A 12,601-nucleotide genomic window follows, 5' to 3' on the forward strand; every position below is an offset into this window, starting at 1 on the left:
GGGTTTGAACAGTTCATTCTCTCCCCATCAAACCTAGTATACATTGAAAGGTGCGATGCATACTAAGCTGGCCATTGGCCAGTCAATATGCATCCCACCCAGTACACGACTAGGGTGTGACGGGCACAAGGAGATGAGTTTATGCACTGATTTTTCATGGAAATTTTGCATGTTTTTGCCCAAATCAGGATCCAAATTCTTCTCTTGTTTGTTTTTCAGAGATTCATCAGAGCAAGATGGTCATTACATGGTGTGAACGTGAGCATGAAGAAGAGGATATGATTGCCTTACACGATTCGGGTACGATGACTGCATTGCGAAACTATGGCTTGCTCAAGTTCTTCTGCATATCCAGCATGAGGCAACAAATCAACTTGTTGCAATATCTTCTCGATGCATGGGATCCTACCAACCAAGTGTTCCAGATTAAAGGTAAATCCATCCCTTTGATTGTTGAGGATATCTACTTCTTGACCAGTTTATTGAATAATGGTGCCCCTCTCTCACTATCAGGATCCACCTATGGGGATGAATCCATGAGGGATTATATTCGTCGATTCTGTAGAGATGGATCTCAAATAAGCAGGGACGACAAGATCAGTATTCGAGATGTCACTAATCGGTCCTCAAGGATTATCTTATTCACCTTTGCTATATTGGCTGGTAAAGCAGCTCTTCACTTGGCCAACAGGTCCTATACACAACATGCCTTGAAATGCCTTGAACCAAAGGTATTCAACTAGTGTGATGTAGCACTTCTGGTGATAAAATAACATATTACCAAGTTGAAAAATAGAAGATCCAAGAACCTTGGTTATGGTTCTATTCTGACTGCTTTCGCCTTGGAGAAGATCCCACTGATGCAGCCACAGCACATTTCACTCGGAGTGCCAATGCCAACAGAACCACGGATGTAGATATGGGTTGATCTTATGGCTAGACATGCAGGTAAGTCACAAATTTCATTCTATGACACCTTCTTTGAGTGGTTCAACCGTCAGCAGATGGTTTATGCCGAGTATCCATATGTCGGGATGGATTTCCAAGGTGACCCAAATTTGGTGCTATTGGCTGGAGAGCAGTGGGGCGTTATAGGTAAAAGATCTGACCATATCTCTGTTTATTGCTTTTGTAATGTTCTTGTGTTTTTTAATTGTTATCAAGACTAATCAAACCCATGTACTTGTGCAGATATTGGACCGGTGCGACCAGCAATGCACCCTAGGGTAGCAACTGCCGTTCCAGGAAGAGAGGTTGTAGGGAGAGCTATCCTTCGCGATTTGGATGTAGTCGAGACCCTTGCCGTATTCCAGGATCAGATTGAGGGTCTCACCCTTGGTATTCAAGATGTGAGGACCAACGAGTTACCTCTGAGATTATAGTGCCATACCACTGGCGTGCCGAGTCGATGGACTAGGATCTTATGTATGATCACACAAGAGGTGACTTGTTATCACCAGCACCATTAGTCTAGGGTGCTTTCCTGCATTTTTGAGTTTTTGGGTCATATGAACGATTTTGTCCTAGACACAGAACATTTTGTAAAAAACTATAAATAGTTATATATGTTTTTGATTTTTGGAGCTTTATTTTGGTTAAGTTATATGATCCTGATGCAAATGTTTAAAGTGCTTCTCTTTCATAAATGCTACAAATTTCTATCTAACACATAATTTTCTAATGAATCAGTTAATGTGTTTAAAGTTCTGGAAATGTGTTGATATTGAATAGAATCAAACTATCTTTCCAAAATCTTGACCCTTAGGAACATACGATAGATAGCTAGATTCCGAACGGAATAGATGCCAGTAAGTTGTAGGATGACGAGTTGCGAGTCTAGCCTGACAACAAGTCGGCATATGCCATGTGCGATGGCATTAGAAAGAAGCTCTATCAACGCGCTATACTCAGCGATATTGTTCGTTAACCGACCAATACATACCCCTCTGAAACTCACTAACTTGCTGCTTGTATCAAAAATGGCCTAGGCTACAGAAGATAGGTTCCGCGTACTATGACTAGCTCCGTCGGCATATCCAACAAATGATTCCAATAGTTTCGACATCTACAACAAATGCAAAAGTGGATTACCTAAGCAAAATGATCACTCTCAACGAAAGAAAAAAACATAACAAAAGCATATGAAGAGATTACTACACCTAATCAAGCATAGTAACGCTTAAGGTACAACCCGTTTCGGGGTTGTGATAGTGGAATCCAATCATAATCTACCAGATCGTAGGCTCCTTTTCCTAAGACTCGCTTAACAATGTAGGGACCCATCCACAATGATTGGAACTTACCTACTCCCAATTTATCGGATTCCTTGTTGTAAAGTAAGACCAAGTCACCTTCTGAGAAGACACGGGGTTTGACATTCTTCTCAAACTGTGCCTTGACTCATTTCTTATGAGCTTTGTTAGCCAAGGTAGCATCACGAATGGTTTCATCCAACTGGATTAGTTCCAGGAAACGAGCCTCTTCTTCTGAAGTTTCGGGGAGAAGGTCGACTGCGAGCTTGAGAGATGAAAGTTCACACTGAACTGGAAAGACCACTTCCAGGCCATACACCAGCTGAAAGGGTGTAAATTCAGTTGCATTTCTCATCGATGTTCTATATGCCCACAAGGCTGAGTACAAGATTAAGTACCAACTCCGTTTGTGGACTCCAATCATCCTTTGTAGCATGCGCTTCAGGACTTTGTTGATCACCTCAAGTTGTCTGTTAGCTTGTGAATAATATGGAGTATAACTGTCGTGGGTTAGTCTTAATTTGGCAGCCAATTCAACCATCATGTGATTGCGGAAATTCAATCCATGATCTGTGACTATAGCTTGTGGAACACTGAATCTAGAGACTACATGATTGAAAAAGAAAAGAGAAACTGTTTCACTGTTGTTGTTTAATGTAGGTATCGCCTTAGCCCATTTTGTAAAATAGTCAACTGCAACTATGATATACCATGCCCCATGGCTGAGGTGGGGTTACATGTCATGAAATCTATGCCCCATTTGGTGAATGGCCCAACAAAAATTACTGGATGTAGAGGTTCGAGTGGTATTCTGGTTTTGCGGTTGAAGATTTGACAAGCATGACAACTTTTGACTGCAGTTATGCAATCTTTAAACATTGTTGGCCAGAAGAAACCTGATCATAAAATATTTTGCGCCGTAGCATAACCAGATTGATTCCCCCCACATGCGTCTAAATGACAATCATTCAGGAATTTTTTGGCCTCCTCATGGGTGAGGCACCTTCGCAGAACTATATTGACACCATGACGGTAAAGTGTATCACCGACGATCATGTAGTCTTTTGCTTGGTATCGAGTACGTCATTGTTCTGAGTGAGAGGTGTTAGGCCTATATGTTTGGGTTTCGAGATAGATGATTATATCTCATACCACAGATCACTCGACGATATCAAAAAAAAATATTCATCCAAGATTGATGCTTTAGATGTTGAATCGTTGGACGATGATGGGAAGTTGCATAGTAACTTTGTGAAAACCAGAGATTTCTTTGATTTGGATTTTACGAATTCTAGATCAAACTCTTGCAAAATAGCTATAATTTCAAATATTTGCCCCCAAGTAACTGACATGACAGAATGTAAGTCATAGGGTTGCAATCTGACAAAATGGTAGTTTTGCGAAAGAGGATATAGTGTCGAAATCTCTGTACGACTTGAACAACTGCAAGAGCCATCTTTTCAACATAGGAGTACTTTCTTTCTATATCATTTAAGTTTCGACTTAAATAATAAACAGGATGTTCAATTCCATTGCCTTATTGAACTAAAACCATTGTGATGGTTGTATCTGTTGCAACTAGATATAGGTTAAAGTCTTTTTGATAGTTAGGAGCATACATTAATGATGATTTTATTAGGGATTCCTTTAGAGCATCAAAGGAAGCTTGCGCAGCCTGATCCCAGTTAAAGGGCACTTCTTTTTTCAAAAGATGCGTATAACCTTTAGCAAGTTCGGAATAATTTGGAATGAACCTCCTCAGAAATTTTGCTTTCCCTTGTAGTTTCTAAATCTGAGGAAAATTTGAAGGTGGAGGCATATCGATGATTGCCTGAACCTTACACGGTCGAGTCGAATCTCGTCCTTAGAAACTACAAAACCAAGTAAATGACCAAAACCAACACAAAACACACACTTGTGCGGATTGAGTCGTATCTTGTAGTGTTGGCAAATTAGAAATATAACACTCAAATGTTGCAGATGATCAGTTTGCTTTCACGAATGAGCTGGTAGATCATCGAGATACGGTTGAACAATGTTCTTGATGTCGTGGAAGGCATAGTTCATAGCCCTCTAAAAAGTTTCCCCTGCATTCTTTAAAACGAAAGGTAACTTGCGGTATGCGAATGTGCCCCACAGACATATAAATGCAGTCTTCGATCATCTTGTGGGTGGATATTAATTTGATTATACCCGAAAAATCCATCCATGAATGAAAAGATTTCGCATCCAATGCATTCATCAATTATTTGGTCAATGAAAGGTGTATGGTAGTTGTCCTTTGGACAAGCTTGATTTACATCCTTGTAATCAACGCACACTCTAATCATTCCTTGTTTTTTCATCACAGGAACAATATTCGATACCCAATCAGTTAGAGGAACTAGGTAAATGAAACCAGCATGTAAAAGTTTTTCAACTTCTACCTTGATGGTAGTGGCTTTCTTCGAGTGCACCTACCAAAGCCATTGTTGTACTGGTTTGATATCTGGATAGATCTTGATTTTGTGTTCAACTATGCTCGAGTCAATGCCTGGAATTTCTTCATATGACCATGCAAAGACATCTTTGAACTCACGAAAGAGAGCGCAATATATTTCTAGTTCTGAAGAAGAGCAAGATTTGCTGACATGAATATTCTCTACAACATCTGGTTTGGTTGAGATATTTATGGTGATAGTTTCTTCAATATTGGATAGATTTAGCTCGGAATCCACCGTATTTATAGTATTTGATAGAAAATAAAAAACTGAAGGATGATTAAGGTCGCTGGAACAATCTTCATGGTAATCTGGAAGATGGGAATGATGGTGGTAATCTTCCCATGGTGCCTCTCCTATTATCATTGACTGAACAATTTCTTCGTCTGTAGAATGTACATGCGACCGAGGATCTGAAGATGTACCATATTCCTTAGACCTATCTATCCAAACACTCGATGAGCGTTTATTTGGGTTTGCCGCCCAGGCCAAGAAAATTGATTGCTACAATATTTCTATTGGGCTTGGAGGCAATACCTGGCGATGATCCATGCTAACATCATGTTCGGAAATCTTCTGAATCTTTGTAGATATAGAAGATACCATATTATAGGTTTTCACCATGGCCACTTCCACTAGATTATTTGGAGGAAGTAGGGCAAAAGTACCGATTAAGGTCGAGTATTTTAGGAGGTCGACTCTGATGTTTTGGAGCGAATGAGAGCTTGTTATATACCTAGGGGGGATAATATGGGGTACCAAGGGAGGTACCCAAGGTAATAATGTAATAATGGGATGGGCCATAGTAATAAATAAGGTGGTTAACCCATGTCATGTAAGGGACCACAAGTAGTTAATAATAATGTAAAGGGCCCATGGTATTAGTTGATGGTATGAGGAAACCATGGTAATGATGCGTGGTATTGTATGTATGAGGCCTATATAGAGGCTAGAGACTCCACATGGAGAGATATGAAGTGAAGAATTATTGTATGAACAGGCATATGGCTTGTGGAGTGCTCTCCTTCCTTAAGGAGTGAATGTATGGTGTTGCCCTATCGTAAGGGTTTTGATAATAAAGAAACATTTCTATCTATTTTGATCTTGTTATTCTTGGGTTATCTCTATTCTCATATATCTTTTGGATCAGATCTAGCTCTGATACCAATTGTTGTAGATCTGATATGAAATAGCTCTGATACCAATTGTTGTAGATCTGATATGAAATAGCTCTGATACCAATTGTTGTAGATCTGATATGAAATAGCTCTGATACAAATTGTTGTAGATCTAACCCAGAAATATTATAGATCTGATATGAAAATATAAGATAATGCAAGTAAACCCAAATATAATATGAAATGATTCTTTATTGATCAAACCCTTAAGGTAGGGCAACACCATACATTCACTCCTTAAGGAAGGAGAGCACTCCACAAGCCATATGCCTGTTCATACAATAATACTTCACTTCATATCTCTCCATGTGGAGTCTCTAGCCTCTATATAGGCCTCATACATACAATACCATGCATCAGTACCATGGTTTCCTCATACCATCAACTAATACCATGGGCCCTTTACATTATTATTAACTACTTGTGGTCCCTTACATGACATGGGTTAACCACCTTATTTATTACTATGGCCCATCCCATTATTACATTATTACCTTGGGTACCTCCCTTGGTACCCCATATTATCCCCCCTAGGTATATAACATTCCACCCCCCTAAGCATGTTTCGTCCCCGAAACATGGGAAGAACACAAATAATAAGATCTACTCAAAAGAGTAGTCCATTGGTACCATGAACGTGCATCTAGCCATCCAAGAGAAAGGTGAACCCTCGATCGCGTTGGTGCCTCGCTCGTTTGAGCTGGAAGTTGACCGTGGCAGCTCTTCTGTGTTGATGTGTAGTGGGTGGATCCTCTCTCCTCGCTATCCGTCATGTGACTACTTGGTTTCCATCTTGATGGTTGTCTTGCGGGGTGATGTGGGTGATGATATGTTGAAGTTTTAACCCACGATGGCTTTTTCTTGACTTCACCCTGCTGTGGTGCCTGTTGTGGTGTCTTCTTTTTCAATATGACTTCAACCACTGAGCCCTCCTCTGATGTATCATCACCTGTAACCTTTTCTTCTGCAGCCTCTGTTTGTGTTTGATTGTCGATCATCAAAGGCTCATCATCTGATATGTCAGTCCCTTGAACATCTTCTACTTCAGCCTCCATGTGCTCTACCTGTTTATGGATGGAAATATCCTGTAATGTAATTTTCTTCTTTTTATACCATAGCTTCAGGAATTTCTTCTGCACATTAATATTGATAGTACCCACGGATTCCATCCAAGGATATCCCAAAACAACATCCATATTATCCATCTCTGAAGCATAAAAATCACCATGCAACACATATTTATCCATAGAAATCTTCAAATCCTTGTACACTTGAACATCCTCATTATCAACCTGTGTATGTTCAATTTGTTTTGCTGGGACTTGCAATTTTTTTGCTAAATTAACACTGATAAAATTATGTTTACAACTAGGATTGATAGAAACAATGATCTTCTCTTTCTGAATCAATCCATGAACCCGCAATAAGAAAGCATCAGTAGAAAATAACCCCTTATGTGGCTCATTCTCCTTTTTTCTATCACGAGACCATTTGTCTAAAAGAACTTTTTCAAATTATGCATCTGAGAGTTTGGTCAACTGTTTGTTATCAAGTGAGAAATTCCATTTTTGAGCCTCGCCTCTCATATTAGACAGCATTCAAAATATCAAAAATGTCCCATATGTGGACTTGTATCTTTGTATGCATTCTTCAATAGTAGGACCATCATCTTTTCCTGTAAAATATAGAGTCGCCATGAAGAAAAAAATTCACTTACTTGGAGAAAATTTGTAATTGTCACAGTTTTGTTAATATTGCTCAGAATTTCTATTATAACCTGTTTTTGGAAATGGAGCAACCATTCTGAATCTGCCCATGTGATAGAAATCCTGATTCAGACACTGGAATTACCGATCTGCGCTGCTACTTTCCCGCTGTCACCCAAAATTTCTGCAAAAAGAGATGATTTTAAATCAGCGATATCTCCCTCATCCGGACTCCGATTCGACTGATTTGTTTTTTGAAGTTGGGTATTTTTTCCCAAAGAATCCAGATCTGCAATTAGATTTTGCAGATCTTGTACCAGGACGTCTAGATCTGCGCCGCAAAATCGCTGCCCTGAAATTTGTCTGCAACCCCATTGATTTTTAGATCAGTGATATCTCCTTCATCCGGACTCCGATTCAATTGATTTTTTTTTTGAATTCGACTATTTTTGCACAAAGAATTCAGATCTGTAATTATATTTTACATATCTTGTACCAAAATGTATAGATCTGACCTGAAAAGTCGCCGCCCCCGAAACCCTGCAAAAAATAAAAATAAAAAAAATTTCTCCACTATTTGCCCAAGAAAGTGCTCCGATACCAATTGTTGTAGCTCTAACCCGGAAATATTACATATCTGATATGAAATATAAGACAATGCAAATAAACCCAGAAATAATATGAAATGATTCTTTATTATCAAAACCCTTATGGTAGGGCAACACCATACATTCACTCCTTAAGGAAGGAGAACACTCCACAAGCCATATGCTTGTTCATACAATAATACTTCACTTCATATCCTCCATGTGGAGTCTCTAGCCTTTATATAGGCCTCATACATACAATACCATGTATCATTACCATGGTTCCCTCATACCATCAACTAATACCATGAGCCCATTACATTATTATTAACTACTTGTGGTCCCTTACATGACATGGGTTAACCACCTTATTTATTACTATGGCCCATCCCATTATTACATTATTACCTTGGGTACCTCCCTTGGTACCCCATATTATCCCCCCTAGGTATATAACAGAGCTTCCATGGATCATTAGAATGCTTCTAGTAACTTGTGAACTGTTGGGGAGGAAGGTTTGTTGATCAACGATTGTAATTCCTACTTGAAAAGGAAATGCAATATTTCTAAAGTATGTTGATACAATAGCAACCATAGCATAAATCCAGGGCCTTCCCAGTAGGATATTGTAATCGAGGTTTCCATCGATAACTTCGATGTCAATTTCTACTGTCTTTCCCCCCAGTTCAACTTGCAAGTTACTTAAAATCTCGTATGGGGTGTATGTTCATCCATCGAATGCTTTTAATGTCGTTGATGATCTTGACAAGTGTGGTGAGCCTAAAGTTTTCCAGCAACTCATTGACATAATGCAGGTAGATGCCCCCTCATCAATGATTGTTCGATGAATAGTTTTGTTGAGGGATTTCACTTGGATGAGGAAAGCGAGTTGAGATGGTAACTAAGGTTCGTATCCTTCATGATTAAAGGCCACAAGATTGGAATCCATTGGGTCAATCCCACCTATTGCTGATAATAGAGCCTGTTTTTGGGAGGGGAAATTTTGTAGTACTTCGAGTGTCGACATAGCGGATGGCGATTGGGCTAGATCCTCTACTATATTATAATTCTGTGCTACTTGAGCACAAGGATTAAATGTTGATTTGTGTACTACTCCCTTTGGCGATTTTATTGTTAGCTTAGGAATGATGGGTGGTGCAACTTCGGTTGAAGTTGTTGTCGAACTACTAGGTTGATCTGCAGCCTTGTTGTTTGACAGCTGTGGATTCCCATAATCCTTATTCCTTGTCGATATCAAAGCATCATTTTGCTCTTTTGAAATGGACAACATAAGCACTTGGGATGGGGAAGCATTGTCGCTAGCAACGAGATTGGTTTCTGGGTTTGGAAATGGATTAGTCAATACCGCTGAGGTTTTTGAACTCTTGAAGAACTTCTTAATGCTTTATGCAGACAATCTCTCGTCCAATGGTCCTCATCGCATATGAGACATGTCCGATTAGGTTTCATTTGCCTAGAAGGGTTTTTAGAAGATTTTTCAGGAGACAAATCATCCTGTTTCTTCTTTTTGCTTTTCTTTTTCTTCTTGCCCCCTGGTTGCTTTGGTTCTTTGCCTTTGTTAGTCGACATGACATTAAACTCCGAGGTAGGAAGTTTGTCATTTGCCTTTTTAATGGAAACTGCAAGGGCTTTACTAGATGAGGTCTTCACAGTTTGCATACTTGCGGTACCAATCATGCCATCGCTGGCATGAGAGTCCCTATTCGATTTAGGAGGAGGAGGAAAGGAAAAATCCGGTCTAGTAGCATCAGGAATTTTGTTATAGAGCATGCCAGACTGAGTATAGATCATGTCTAGATATTGTGCATGAGAAATGAATTGTTCTTTAGTGACAACTCCTCCCTTGGCCACATCTTCTGTAATAGAAGGTAACAATGACTTAATAAACCATTCAGTTAACAGCTGATCAGGAACATATGTCTTTACCATTCTACGACGATGTCACCACTCATGAATATGATCAGATATGTCAGTGGCTACTGTCTGTTTGAAATTGGTAAGGAGCTCCATTCTTGTTTTGTACCTTATGGGTAACTGAAAATGGGTTAAAACGGTGGTGGCAAGGGCACTAAAGTTATCGAATGAAGCTCTAGGCAATTTGATGTACCATTTTGCTACAGGGCCAGTTAACGTTCACTGAAAAAGGTGAAGCCTAATAAACTCTTCATTAAGAGTGTTGGACGAACACCACAGATGAAAGGTCATCGCATGATTCGATGGATCTTCACCCAGATTTCCATTGAATTTAGGAATATTTGACAGAAGTTTATGAGGAATCATTGGCCACCAAGGGCATAAGCAATTGGATCATTTGTTAGCCGATTCAGATCTGGTAATTCTAAAGTTGCTACGAAAAGCAACTGTTGATTCAAGTTTGGTGAAGCATACCAAGGATAAGATGGGATTGCCTGAGCAGTGGGTCTTTACATACCAGCATAATGTATCTGATGTTGATAACTTTGATAAGGTTGATGGGCATAACCATTATAATATGATTGTTGGTACCGTTTTGAATATACGGCTGCCCATTACCTACAAAGTTTTGTTGCTCAGGTTCTCAATAAGCTTGTTGGAACTGGGGTTGTTGATATTGCACCAGCCATAGCTGTGAGGCCATTTACTGTTGTCCAATACTGGATGTTTGACCAACATGAGGGGTGATAGTACCCGTTTGAGCCTGAGTCGCTTTAGTTAAGGAGCCACTAATCTATAGTTGTGATTGAGTCATGGAGACAAGAGGCTGTTGTATTGCGACCTGAGAGACTTGAGGTTGACATACAATAGGCAGCACTTGTACTTGTGACACTGTCACAATAGTCGGTGTAGTGGGAATGTTCGACACAGGTTGATTTTGTTGCATTGAATATACAACTATTGGATGTTGAGGCAGTATTAGTACCCAACAACTGGATGTGATTCCAGCTTGACCCGAATTCTATTGTGAACCCTCAGTTTTTCTCCTAGAGGGAACAATGAAAAGGCATACTTCCCCCTATATGGTGGCAATCCAGTGTTCAAAAGGAAAATTGGCCTTTGGAGACTGAACTGCCCAAATTGATACTGTTGCGAAGGATCAATTTGTTGAGACTCAACATAAGAAATTCTAGATAAGGTTCTGGATGAACAAATAGGAATAAACCATACTATCAAAACAGTCCCTGGGTGAACTCCATCTAGTGGTTGAGAACTAGTTGGGATAGATGGTACACCAGTGAACATTGTCAGAGTGGCGGCAGGAGGTTCTGCTGCTACTGTATCGAATGACATAGTCCTAGATGTCGATGATTGTTCAGACATATCGAGTCTATCCAAAAGATTTCCTAGCGATTCTATAGGAACTTGCGATGAAGGGTTACTAACTTCTATAGTAGAAGGATATAGGTGGATCCCAGTTCCAAAATGCAATGGAGTAATTGATGGAAGATCCTCCACAATATCTTCTATAGCAATCAGTCCAGGTAGAAGAGGTAGACCGTTAGGTCCGTAAAATATTTTCGGTGCCGAAGAAGGTATAGACTCTATAGCGATAGATGTTGGAGGGGTGACACCTTCCGAATCAGCCTTAGATGGAGCTGGTTTAGGAATAGAAGTGTTTTCCATTACACTAGGATTAGTTCTAATGTCCTCTTGTAACTTCGGAACTTCTTCGTTTCCGGAATCAAAGATGGTTGACTCATTAGTCTTCGTGAACGACGGGGTTTTGATTGAATTTCTTCCACAATTGTAGATTACTTGATCAACTAAAAATTAAAAGGGGAAAATGTTATTCGAAATTAAATGAATTTTATGACGCTTTGACACAACCCACTTTTTCAATTTTTAAGAGTTGAGAAAAAGCTAAAGATGACTCTAGTCCCCTTCGATTTGTAATGAGACTGAAGTGACAAGTGCTGAGATGGACCTTTTCTTTTAAGGAGTCTGAAAATGAATGAAAGTGACCACTCTGGAAATCGAGATAGAGGGATTACCAAACCAATTACAAAACTACAGAATACTTTTTACATACGGCAGTCAATCTTCCTGAATGCTGTGTTCAATGCATTACGATCGATAGGGCAACAGACATGGCTTCCTAAGGATAAAGGATGTAGCCTATTGTGGTCTCCCAATATATAATTGACAGTACGTGGGAGCACAAGTCCATACGAGCACTTGTCGTATCAAAAAGGAGGAATCACCCAACCTACAATGAAAACGATAGTTACGAGGCTTTACAATGTCAGAATACGTCTCTAGCCTAGACTTCTAGATGTTGTGTGTTAGGTTCCAAAGAATTTTTATGTTCATTAAGGTTTATTTTACAGTTTATCTTTCTTAAGAAGTTTACCTTTAAGGTTCACCGTGTGATGTAGATATACAATTCCTAAATATGCAATC

The sequence above is a fragment of the Pinus tabuliformis genome, chromosome 4_2 (assembly GCF_031772625.1).
Source record: "Pinus tabuliformis cultivar Carrire ecotype Pingquan chromosome 4_2, CPIR1, whole genome shotgun sequence".
NCBI lineage: Eukaryota > Viridiplantae > Streptophyta > Pinopsida > Pinales > Pinaceae > Pinus > Pinus tabuliformis.